The 11941-nt window shown below is 47.9% G+C and overlaps 1 non-coding gene across 1 annotated transcript; it reads right to left on the bottom strand.

Moving 5' to 3' along the window:
- Positions 1 to 4502: 4502 nt before the first annotated feature.
- Trnah-gug (transfer RNA histidin (anticodon GUG)) lies at positions 4503 to 4574 on the bottom strand. The gene has a single exon. It is a non-coding gene; the product is annotated as a tRNA-His (tRNA).
- Positions 4575 to 11941: the final 7367 nt, after the last annotated feature.

The following is an 11941-nucleotide window of genomic DNA, read 5'->3' as shown; positions in this document are numbered from 1 at the left end:
TTCATTTCGGCCGTATTTATTATTTGCTCAACATATTTATGGTAGGCGACCGTGACAAGCGCTGGTAAAGGGCGGCGCTTACGTCTGATGCAACCGTGGTGATATCGGCGGCTCGATTGATAAAGAGATACGAACATATTTAAACCATGACAGTTACACGAATTCCGCCCAATTCCAATCGAGACAGCATGCCTAAAAGAGAACCGATGTATGTGCGCAGAAATGTAATTAAGCTCAGCTCACAATGTATGCCTCAACGTGAGATATGCCGCCTCACAGGAAAGTCTATAAATGCGGTCAACCGAATAATCCAAGCATACAGGGATGAAGACGGCCGATTAAAAAATGCAGCACGATCTGGACGACACCGATGCACGTCGGAAGAGTCCAACCTTCTCATTGTTGCTGGTGGTGGTGGTGAAAAGCATTTATTGTCAAAAGGAGAGGTGTGGGACCTAACTAGAGGACACTACATACTATAGGTGGAGTCCCTACTCCGGGACCCCATTGGTCGAAGCCGCCGCCCTGGCTCTCTGGACCAAGGCCTGCTGGGCCTGAAGGTCTGAGCAGCCGAACAGAGCCACGTCCCAGTCCTCTCGGGTATGGTTTGGGTGTGGGGTGATGGCTGTGTTTTTTTTTTGACAGGCCCACACCATAGGGTACGTGTCCGCCACCTGCTCCCAGTGATGGCACCGTCCTGTGACCGTACGGTCGAAATGTTTCGTTATTGCAGGACATAGCATAGTATTGGTTTGGAGTTTTAAGAGGATGCGCTCGTTCGCTTTCTTCAACCCCTTGCATGTGGAGGGTAGCGGCGATCACTACCCTTATAATATTCCAGAATTTCCCTGTGCCGGAGGAGGATGTGACCACCCCCGTCTGTGTCTATTGTTGCTGCAGCCGTTTCCGATCCTCTTCAGAGCGCCCGCCAGATCAAGACAGCCCTCAAGCTGCAAGCCAGTGAGGAAACAATTAGAAGGCGCATGCGAGAGGCTGGTCTTCGTGGATTTGTCGCGGCACAAAAGCCACACCCTACGGAGCGCCAAAAACGCCGGCGCCTTGAGTTTTCCAGGGCTTATGAGCGCGCGGGGGGGGGGGGGGGGGGGTATTCTGTAAGAGTCCGCCTAGTGGACTGTCCACTGCGGCTGTCGCCATTGGCTGCCGCTGCACATGTGCGAAGGTGCCAGCCAGTCTCCTTCGCGCTCGTGAAGCGGCAGCTAATAGCGACAACCGAAATGCACCGTCCACTAGGTGGACTCTTACAGTGACTGAAGAATAGCAGGAAGTCATATTCTCAGATGAATAGACATTTTCATCTAGGTGGTATCAAGAGCGCCGCGTATAGAGACCATACAACTGTAGGGCCGGTATCTTGTAGCGATGCGTTATGCTTTCTTCTAAACTAGTCTTATCATCCACTGCTCACGGCCGGCTGATCCCGTTGATAACGTGAGCGGACCGTCGCTCGATCTGACCACTGACGAAGCGCGAAAAGCGCGAAAAGGCATTCTTCTTTCTTCTTTATGGGATTTTGCGTGCCAAAACCAATTCTGATTATGAGGCACGCCGTAGTGGACGGCTCCGGATTATTCTGGCCACCTGGGGTTCTGTAACGTGCACTACAACGCAAGCACACGGGCATTTTTCCATTTCGCCTCCATCGAAATGCGGCCGCCGCGGCCGGGATTCGATCCCGCGACCTCGTGCTCAGCAGCGGCGCAACGCCTTAATTAACTGAGCCACCACGGCGGGTCATCGGAAAGGCATCGCTACAAAATACCGGCCCTTGGTATTTTCCTTTTTTTCTGATCTTTTAAAAACAAAATTCGTCGGACGCGCAAAAGGTATTTCATCTGGAAATACCATTAGCTATTCCCTTCTTTTCGTGTAGATACGAGCCTGGGTATGTTTCCGAGATCTGACAGCAGCGGCCGCTGTGCTGTCAACATTTGGGGAGCAATTAGCAAAGAGGGCCTCGGTTCGCTAATCCAAATGTGCCCATCGTTCACAGCTGCAGATTACTGCGAAATTCTGGACTTCTAACTATTGTCATACGCTCTGGACGGGCGATTTAAAGATGGCTGCTATTTGTTCCAACAAGACCTGAGCCCGGTGCACACTGCCAGAGTTCTGATCTTCAAGGACGTGGTGTTCGCGTTCTTGACTGGCCTCCGAAAGGTGCAGACTTGAATGTTATGGAGAACGTGTGGGGCACGCCGTGAAGGAACGTCTGTCCAAGCTGAATCTGGAAGGTGCCAGTGTTCTGGCTCGCCATAATGCGTGAGTGGACGCGCCTTGGTGAGAGGAGGGACTTCGTAGATGTGCTCTACGAGTCAATTCCACGCCGCCTACAAGCTTCGCTTCGTGTGGACGGCGCATTCGCGAGATATTGATAGCGGAACGTGCCAACCGCTTCCGACGGAACACAGTTACGTTTCGATTCTTTTTGTTTTCTGTGGAAAAATAAACCCAGTGTTCTTCCTGTTATTTAGATGTACTATGTTCTCGGTACAATTTTTTTTGCATTTAGCTCACACAGCTTGTAACCCTTGATTATTATTGTGCATTCCCTCTGAGGAAGCGAAAATGAGTATATATACGCCAGCAAACGCCTACACGGGATCAAAATGTAAGGATACTCGCTTCCAATGGTCCAGATTCCGTGATTGATTGGCGCACAATACATGCGAACCACATAACGTGGTGTTCAAACAAATCACTGGAGTCGTGAAGAGTTCGTTGGAGTGCCCTGTGCATGAAGTCACTTCCTGTGTGTGAAATTGGCATTGATGAACGTGCTGCGTTATTTGATTTTGTAAACTGTTTTATTGCCCCTATCGCCGACACACCGGTCAAGGGAGCTGTCATGTAATATTCTAAATTGTCCTCGTATTACGAAGCTAGTAGTAACACGGATCGGGAGATAATTTAACAAGAACTAATACTTCGCAGGACAGGGTAACACGGTTGAAAATAAGGCAGCGATGCCGTTGTAGCCAAGCCGCCTCACTAGCACGTAATCACGCAAAGCATTGCTATCTCCCAGACGGGAGGCAAGGAATCCATGAGCCTTTATTTATAGATTATGGTGCTCACTGTGCGACAGACATTCATCCGCCCAGCCGCCATTGCACAGGGGTACCTAGCGCAATCTTTTTGGAGCAAAACAACGCCAATCTAGATGAACTAGGGAGTTAAACTTGCTCGCTAGGGAGACCGCGCATGTGCAGATCCTCCCTATATTTAACCGCCGGCGCGTTCCGCCGATGAGCAGCTGCGTGTCCGGCGTTCCGAATTATTCTGGGAGCGCCTGTATATGTAAAGAAAATGACGCCACCGCTGGCACAGCATGAGCAGCACAGAGAACGCATGCATAACAGACAGATTTGTAGGATATCCCTGAGATCTTAGAAAAGGTTATTTGAAGTTGACAAATGAAAATCCAATTGGCGTAGACGTAGGTTACCTCATCAAGAAGTATTGTTTGAAATATTTTTCGATGGGCCACCTTTCTGAACGACCTCACGCACAGCAAGTGTAACGCCAAAAAGAATAGGTGCGCATCAGCGGCTAGTTGCCTTGGCGATCATGTTCCGTCTCAATTAAGTTCGTTTACATAAATTTGGGTGCACGTCAAAGAACCGCAGGTGGTCAAACTAATCCGGAGTCCCCCACTACGGCGTGCCTCATGATCATATCGTGGGTTTGGCACGTAACACCCCGTAATTTATTTTAACTTCAATATTCTCTATTCCTTTCTGATGTTACCCATCGCTCACGGCAGCCCGATTCTGTTGATAACGTAAGCCAAGTAATCAGCACTTATTTTGTAAGAACAGACCCATATCATTTGCCAATAATACGTGCGCTAAGACGATTCTTTGGGTTCTGCTCTAACGAACGATTCTGTAGCGTAAGGAAGGTTTTTTTTTGTGGTTACTTCTTTTCTTTTCCTTCTTTCTTTTTCTTTTTTTGCTAGCGCTGATGAGAGATCTCTCGCGATATTCCACGAGAGCCAGGGAGAAACTCCGCTTCGACTGAAGCCACCGCCCTTCTCCTCTGCAGCAGTTTGAATCGAACCAACAACATGCCGCGCATGCACGCTTCTTAAGAAGATCAGCGACGGGCCTTCAGACGAAACAGCATGTTGACTCTGCACAGACACGCGACGTCGACGCCGCGTGCACCACGGCGACGACTAGAGACGCGGACAGGAAACGTCTGCAGAAACGGACAGCTGCAACACAAGCCTGCCCGAAAGAAGGTAGAGACAAAAAAAATAATAAAAAAAGCAGAGCGGCATTGGTGGGCATACAACATTACCTATTTATCACGTAGGAAATAACTTTGAAAGTCAGCGTAAATGTTGCCTATAAATGCCATGCAGTAGCATTCTGTCGCCATCAACTTTTTGTTTTCTTTCTTTGCTGCTGGGCTCTTCAAGAGCCTTTAGTGTGGATGGTAGCAATCAAATATTATTACGAGCGAAAAAAAAAAAAGAATGCCGTGACCAGGAATCGAACCTGGGTTATTGCGGCCACAACGCAAGGTACTAACCACTGTACGATCACGGCTATCCCGAAGGACGAGTTCGCAGTAAAAGAAAATGCTTATGATGATCGTTGAAAATAAAAACGTTTTAATAAAACTTTTGTCAAGTGTGCCGCTCTTTATTTTATCTTAGTACTCTCGCAGCTGCACGCTCCGTTTGTGGCGTCTACGCACGGGCGGCGCGAAATTTGAATACAGCAACACTGTTGCGACGTTAAAAAAACAAAAGAGGCTATTTCGTTAAGAGCTCAGTTTTTTTTCCTGCGGACGCGTGTTTACTCTACAGTGTATACATCACAAGAAATGTTAACGCTATGCAAGAACTAAGGTAACTACAAAATTTTTTAGTGAAGCTCCGCTTGCATGCACGCGCCCATGTGATAAAGGAACACAAGTATTACACCTTTTTGACATAGAGTTAGTATACTAAACTCTAAGGGAACGCTGGGCGAAAAAAAGTGGCAACCGCGAAGACGCCGCCATGTTGCTACCACTCATTTATGCAAAGCTACAACTATTCAAGATATGACGCAAAAACAAGCATTTACACGTAGCACGTGCGTATGGACAATGTGTAAAGTTATTTTTCTATATGTTAAAGAAAAATCCAATGGCCATTTCTAAAATTTTTATGTAAAATTTATGGTGCGTGAAAAGCCTGCATCTGCAGGCGCCTGAACTAGATGGCGCTGCCATAGTGAGGGAGGCTAAGGATCGCTTTGATTGCGCGCTTTGTCTTAATGCACAAACTTAATATGTACAACTCCAAGGAATTTTAAAAAACAACTGCTGGAGTGGCATCCCCCCCCCCCCCCCACAGTTTCTTGCCAGCAGAGGTGAAGCCAAAGTTTTCGTATACTTCTACTCTTGCTTTTGGTCAATTACTAGAGATGCTAGGCTAATTGAAAAATGAAAGCTAGCAGTTTCTGGCTAAAGTATTAAGTGTTACCTTTGGTTGCGTACTAATATACTGATGTGCCGTAAAATTTGAAATGTGAGTTCAGGCTTTCTTTTCATACCAGTAATAGAAAGACGTCGAACAAAATACGTACGGCAAAGTTAACCGTCTTAGATAGCATGGGCTGGGAAGAAAGAGCGTCCTATTAAGGCGAAAGCCTTAGGTGTCTATATTGGCGATTCCCTTGGCGGTGACCGTGATGTGACCTTTCCGTGACGTTGCAGTGACCTTGGCGAAATTGGGCCGTGACAAAAAATGGCCGACGTCGCAAAGAGGTAAAACACGTCTAAAATGCTGGGCTTGACGTCACATTTCTCAAGGAGGTTCCTGTAAACAAAGTAAATTAGCAGCTTTGAAAAGAAAGTTTGGTAAATTTCGGTCTGGAGGGAAATCTAACCCGGCCTCCGCGGGGCAAGACGAGCACGCTTCCCGGATGCCACCGCTAGTCCACGGTTGTGGCTCACTAAAGGTATGCCAGTGCGTGCCTGACTGGACACGTCACGTGGTCACAGAGACGCGCTCGTGCCACTGCTCGCCCCTTCATCGTCGTCCTCTTCCACAGCCGGCTCCGATGCCGCTGATCATGCCAGCGTTCCCATACTGCCCCTCGCGCTTGTGCCACCGCTCGCGCCTTCGTCTTCTTCCACAGCGGTCAAGGTTTCGCCTTCACGTTTTACAAACTTGTAACACCTGCTTACTTTATTCTCCGCTATTCGCTAACGTTGCTTCGTGCCTATGGCAAGATGGCGGGGGTCCGGCGTCACTTTGGAGACGTCCTCTCCACTGCAGCAATTTTATTTTAACACCCCTTGTAGAACTCCAGAGGAAAAGCTCCCCAATGATTTGTTATTGCCTGTTGGCTGAATAGCGTTCAAGCTGCATGCGTACGTAACATGGCCGCGGAATGTTCTTACGCTTGCGTGAAAGCAGGATGCCTGATACAACTTCGCTTGACGCTCTACGTACCGCACGATGCTATAAGGTGCATCAGCTACGCTTTTTACAGCGCAGCTAGGGTGGCTACCCTAGCGCAGCTGTTAAAGTCGAGTTTAGTCCGTGCGCAGCGATGTTCGCAGCATAGCCAAGTCGGGAGCGGGGGCAAATGTATAGCGATAGGGAAAGCTATTGAGAGGGAAGAAAGCGTGGTGAGGGCGGGGGGGGGGGGAGGTGAGTGGAGAGGATGACCAGCGGCACTGGTGGCAGGGCGGAGTTGAGCGGGAGCAGAGCCAATGCACAGCCGAGCCGAGCGCACGTGATATGACGTCAGTAATGACGTCAGTGCACCCTAGTAACAGGCGTGCTCTCACATCGGCGGGCTTCTTTCTCGCCCTGGACTTTCTCGGCGTAGCGCAATGACGAGCGTGAATTTAGCCAAGCAATAGTGATAGCCAAGCAATTGCTAAGAGATACCCTAGCAATAGTGATAGCCAAGCAAAACGATAGCCAAGCAATGCTAAACTCCATTAAACCTTGCTTAGTTTTGATCCTGCTTTGCTAAACCACGCTCTTCTTCGCCTAGCTTTGCGCAACTTTGCTGAGGCTTCCCCTCAGCTCCGCTGGTCATTGGTATTTGCGATAGCAAAGCCACTTCAGTTTTTTTTTTTTTTCATTTCTGACACTGCATTCAAAAACAATTATACCTATTCAAAATAATGCCAAACTTCTCCAAAAATGCAAGAGGCGCCATACGACGTGCGTAATTAAAGGATAATGATTCATTTCTTTTTTAATCGTTTAGCAACCTGTTCGTTGTTACAAATAGAGGAACCTGCGCCCTAATCATGACGGTGGGAGCAATTCTGCGCTCGAATTGGCTCATGTTCCTCGTCACGCGTTGGACGCTTCCGACGGGTCCGTTAGCCCGCTGAAAATATCTGGGTAGGCCAGATTGTCGCCCGGCTATAACTTTTCTGACAACAAGCGTCTGGTGATCACCGCCGAAGAAACATCGTCGTTTGGAGGCTGATAGTTAGCTTCATGCACTCCAGGCTTCACGGATCAACTCTGTCCGCTGTTTAAACATGTATCACAGTATAGTCGAGATTATCGCTCGTAATTGCATTGGAAAATTATTAGAAAACAGCAATCACGTCACGATTGCTATCTGATTAGACAAGGCTCTTTCGCTATGGAATCTGCGAGAATACTCAAGAATTTTCTGATTAAGTAGGCACGTATTGGTGCACCTCTTGGTACACGTGGTACAATAGAAAGGGTACATTGCTTTTCACCGTGCAGTACGACGTGCAAAATACAGGGAGCTGGCAGTCACTTAGTCTCGAAAGCGTTTGAATTTCGTAATAGTAAGACAGGCACCCCCACACTTCGCCACCAATACGAAGAAATATGAAGCGTGCTAATCGACGCAATGCTAAAATTCAGGCGCTTTACAGTTCGTTTAATGAAATATTCACTGATTATATGACCTTGTTTCATTTACAAATTGGCGTATGCGGACAAATTGAATTAGACCATGCGACATGGGCACTATACCGATACCATTATCACGGTATATAAAAGAAGTAGAAAAGGAAAATATTATGCCTGTCCAATATTTCACTGCCTCTAGGTCACTCAACCTTCGCTCTTGTGTGTTATCTGGGCGGAACCATGTAATTATACCAGTGGCGTAGCCAGAAATTTTGTTCGGGGAGGGGCCCAGGTTGCAGCGCGGCCTCCTCTTTATAGAATTTGTCGAGGGATCAAATGCATGAATAATAACTGCATTGTCAATTCCATTGTATATTAGATGCTGCAAACGAATTATTGAACGCTATGCACTGTCCATTGAAATATGTATGTTTTCATAAAAGAATATATTCGTATGCCCCAAAAATTGTGGCAAAAATAACCGATATCAATGCTTCCGCGTTTCTTTTTGTCTAATTAATAAGTAAATAAAACATCACATGAACTTTAGAACTATCGACCCTTTTCGCGGAGCTGTTTGTTTTAGAGAAACGAGATGGCGCTCACGGCGGCGCGCCATACCTCTCCTCAGCGACCGCGCACGAATACGAAACCATTACCGCTTCTACCTTGCTTCTGTGCTATCAGCTGTCAGAAATGCAACTGAGTTTTCCCTAACACACTATGCTCCAATCATGCTAGATTGAATAATGTGGATTGAAGACGTGTGCAGTAGTTGGCTGCAAAAATAGTGACTGGCATGTTAAGGAATAGAATGAATCTGTGTTGCGAAGTTCGCGGACCGCTGCTACAACTGTCCGAACGTGTTACCGGCACTTCGTGATGTACGGATTTCCTCGAGGATACATAAATTTGCTCATCCGCCAGCCTTGTATCGCTAACCTTCAAAGAAAGGGCTTCATCCCCAGAACGTCGGCAAGAGTGAGTCATCATCATCATCATCATCATCATCATCATCAGCCTATATTTTATGTCCACTGCAGGACGAAGGCCTCTCCCTGCGATCTCCAATTACCCCTGTCTTGCGCTAGCGTATTCCAACTTGCGCCTGCAAATTTCCTAACTTCATCACCCCATCTGGTTTTCTGCCGACCTGGACTGCGCTTACCTTCTCTTGGTATCCATTCTGTAACCCTAATGGTTCATCGGTTATCCATCCTACGCATTACATGTCCTGCCCAGCTCCATTTCTTCCGCTTAATGTCAACTAGAATATCGGCTATCCCCGTTTGTTCTCTGATCCACACCGCTCTCTTCCTGTCTCTTAACGTTAGTCCTAAGATTTTTCGTTCCATTGCTCTTTGTGCGGTCCTTAACTTGTTCTCGAGCTTCTTTGTTAACCTCCAAGTTTCTGCCCCATATGTTAGCACTAGGAGAATGCAATGATTGTACACTTTTCTTTTCAACGCAGCTCCCAGTCAGGATTTGGCAATGCCGGCCGTATGCACTCCAACCCAATTTTATTCTTCTGTGAATTTCTTTCTCGTGATCGGGGTCCCCTGTGAGTAATTGACCTAGATAAACGTACTCCTTTACAGACTCTAGAGGCTGACTGGCAATCCTGAATTCTTGTTCCCTTGCCAGGCAATTGAACATAATATTATATTTGTCTTCTGCACATTCATCTTCAACCCAATTCTTACACTTTCTGGAATCAATTGGAATCAATTTCTGGAATCAGCCTGGAATCTCAATCAGCTTCACAAAAACTGGTAGGGCAATATTGGCACGACTTAATATCCCAGCATACCCGATTTATCTCACCGAAGAGGCCGTACCTCTCCCTCCTTCGGTGAGATCCAAAATTACAGTAGCTCCAATTCCCAAGAATATGCATCCCGAGTACAACAAGGAAAGGCGCAAAGCACGCGCACAACATATTCAATCGATGTACTCCAATAACGCTAGGTACAATACGTACTACACGGACGCAGCTGCGTATGCAGAGGCTACCGGGCAGCCCTACCAAAGGAGGTACGCCCTGGCAGTCGTGAACGCGATCAGCCAGCAGCAAATTACCGCGTCGACCACGGCGGGCTCCCCCACCTCAGCCGAAATGTTAGCAGTGGCGATCGCGCTCGCTCACGCGGAGCGTTCGGAAAGGGACTCAGTCGTGGTCACTGACTCCCGGGAGACATGTTGCATGTTTCTTAAGGGGCACGTGACTGCGGCTAGCCTCGCGATAATCCCCAAATCGTTCAACCACCGCCATCGCCTACTCTGGTGCCCGGGACATTCGGGGGTACAGGGGAACGAACAGGCTAACGTTTTAGCTCGAGCGTCTACTAACCGAGCGATGGCGTCCTCTTCGAACCCCAACCCCTCACACTATCCCTCACAAAATCCCATCAATTTAAATGCAAAAGACATCCTTGCTCATCAGCGCGGAGTCCGCAGAAAATACCCGCCGCCTCACCCACAACTTAGCGGGGAAGAGGCCGCCGATTGGCGCAAAATACAGACCGGGGTATTCCCCCATCTAAAACTGCTAAATGCCATGTATCCCACCCGCTATAGGGCCACATGCCCTTGGTGCGGTGGCATACCTACACTAATACATGTGACCTGGGAGTGTAGTAAGCACCCTCATAGGCCCACTAATAATATCTCAATGGAGCAGTGGGAGGCACAGCTCGCCCGTTCCGACTTGGCAGGACAAAAGTCCTTAATTAGCCAGGTCAGGCAGGCGGCAGAGGCCAGTGGGGCCCTGGACTGAGGGGCTCCGACCACCGCTATACTTCAAATATTTTCCAGCCAAATAAAGTTTCTATATATATATATATATATATATATATATATATATATATATATATATATATATATACACTTTCTCTATTAAGGTCCTCAATCATTTGCTGTAATTCGTCTCCATTGTTGCTGAATAGGACAATGTCATCTGCAAACCGAAGGTTGCTGAGATACTCGCCGTTGATCCTCACTCCTAAGCCTTCCCAGTCTAAGAGCTGGAATACTTCTTCTAAGCATGCAGTGAATAGCATTGGAGAGATTGTGTCTCCTTGCCTGACCCCTTTCTTGATAAGTAACTTTCTACGAGTGAGTACCACTCGTTAAACAATGACAAAGGGAGTAGCGCCGCTTCCTGTTATAGTAAGTTTCACGCACGCTATCTATACACATCTGTCCAAATGGCAGGAAAACTTACGCCCACTCTATCGCCTACGTATCAAGAATAAGCGAATGGACGCACAGTTGAATATATGCGCACTGTATACACACAATAAATGACGGTCTACAACTATGGCGCACCAATGGTCGAAGCTGAATGTTTCGTGACGGTCCACAAGAGTAAGCAAGTTACTAGCTGTAATATATATTTGCTACAAGGTATTACAATGTACAAAACAGCTACGTTTCAAGTGTGGTGATGAAGAAGAACAGGGAGCAAGCAGTAGTGGGGCGCTCTCATAGATGTAGGGCGTGAGCGCAGATCACGAGCTCTTGGCGCCGAGACCGTTGCTCTCTTGCGACTGTACTGGTTTTTCGCCTGCCGCTTGCCGTCAGTAAATTTCCTTATCAAAGTGGTGGAGGTGCTGGGTACCCTCTTCAAACCTGGAACTCCGAAGCCGGACGTTGTCCACCACTGCTCAGACAATGCCTTATGACGCCACCCAGCAAGACGCGGCCCAAGCTCCATCGGTCATCGTGTCAAGCGCGCTGCGTCAGCGCGATCACGCTTTTTATTGCGATAGCAATTACATGGACACTCAAAAGCAGATTTCTGCCGTCGGCGTCGCCGTCGCCGTGAGGTTCCGTATGACGTCAATGGAGATGAAATCGTCGCCGCGCGCCGAACGCTGTATGTGCGAGTGAAAGGGCGCGAGGGACGCGCGCTTTCACGGGGAGTGAACGCACGGCGGAGAACAAACGCGCGTTCTGCGCTGTGCTCCCTTAAGGGCTGCAGAAGTAGGTGTCTCTTTCCTCCTCTACAATCACCATATATGTAGAGTAAACGTACCTTCTCCCGACGCGCGAAAGGCCGTG

This window comes from Dermacentor silvarum, chromosome 1 (genome assembly GCF_013339745.2).
Source record: "Dermacentor silvarum isolate Dsil-2018 chromosome 1, BIME_Dsil_1.4, whole genome shotgun sequence".
Classification (NCBI taxonomy): Eukaryota; Metazoa; Arthropoda; class Arachnida; order Ixodida; family Ixodidae; genus Dermacentor; species Dermacentor silvarum.
The sequence above is the reverse complement of the archived record's forward strand: the minus strand, read 5'-3'. Positions and strand labels throughout refer to the sequence as shown.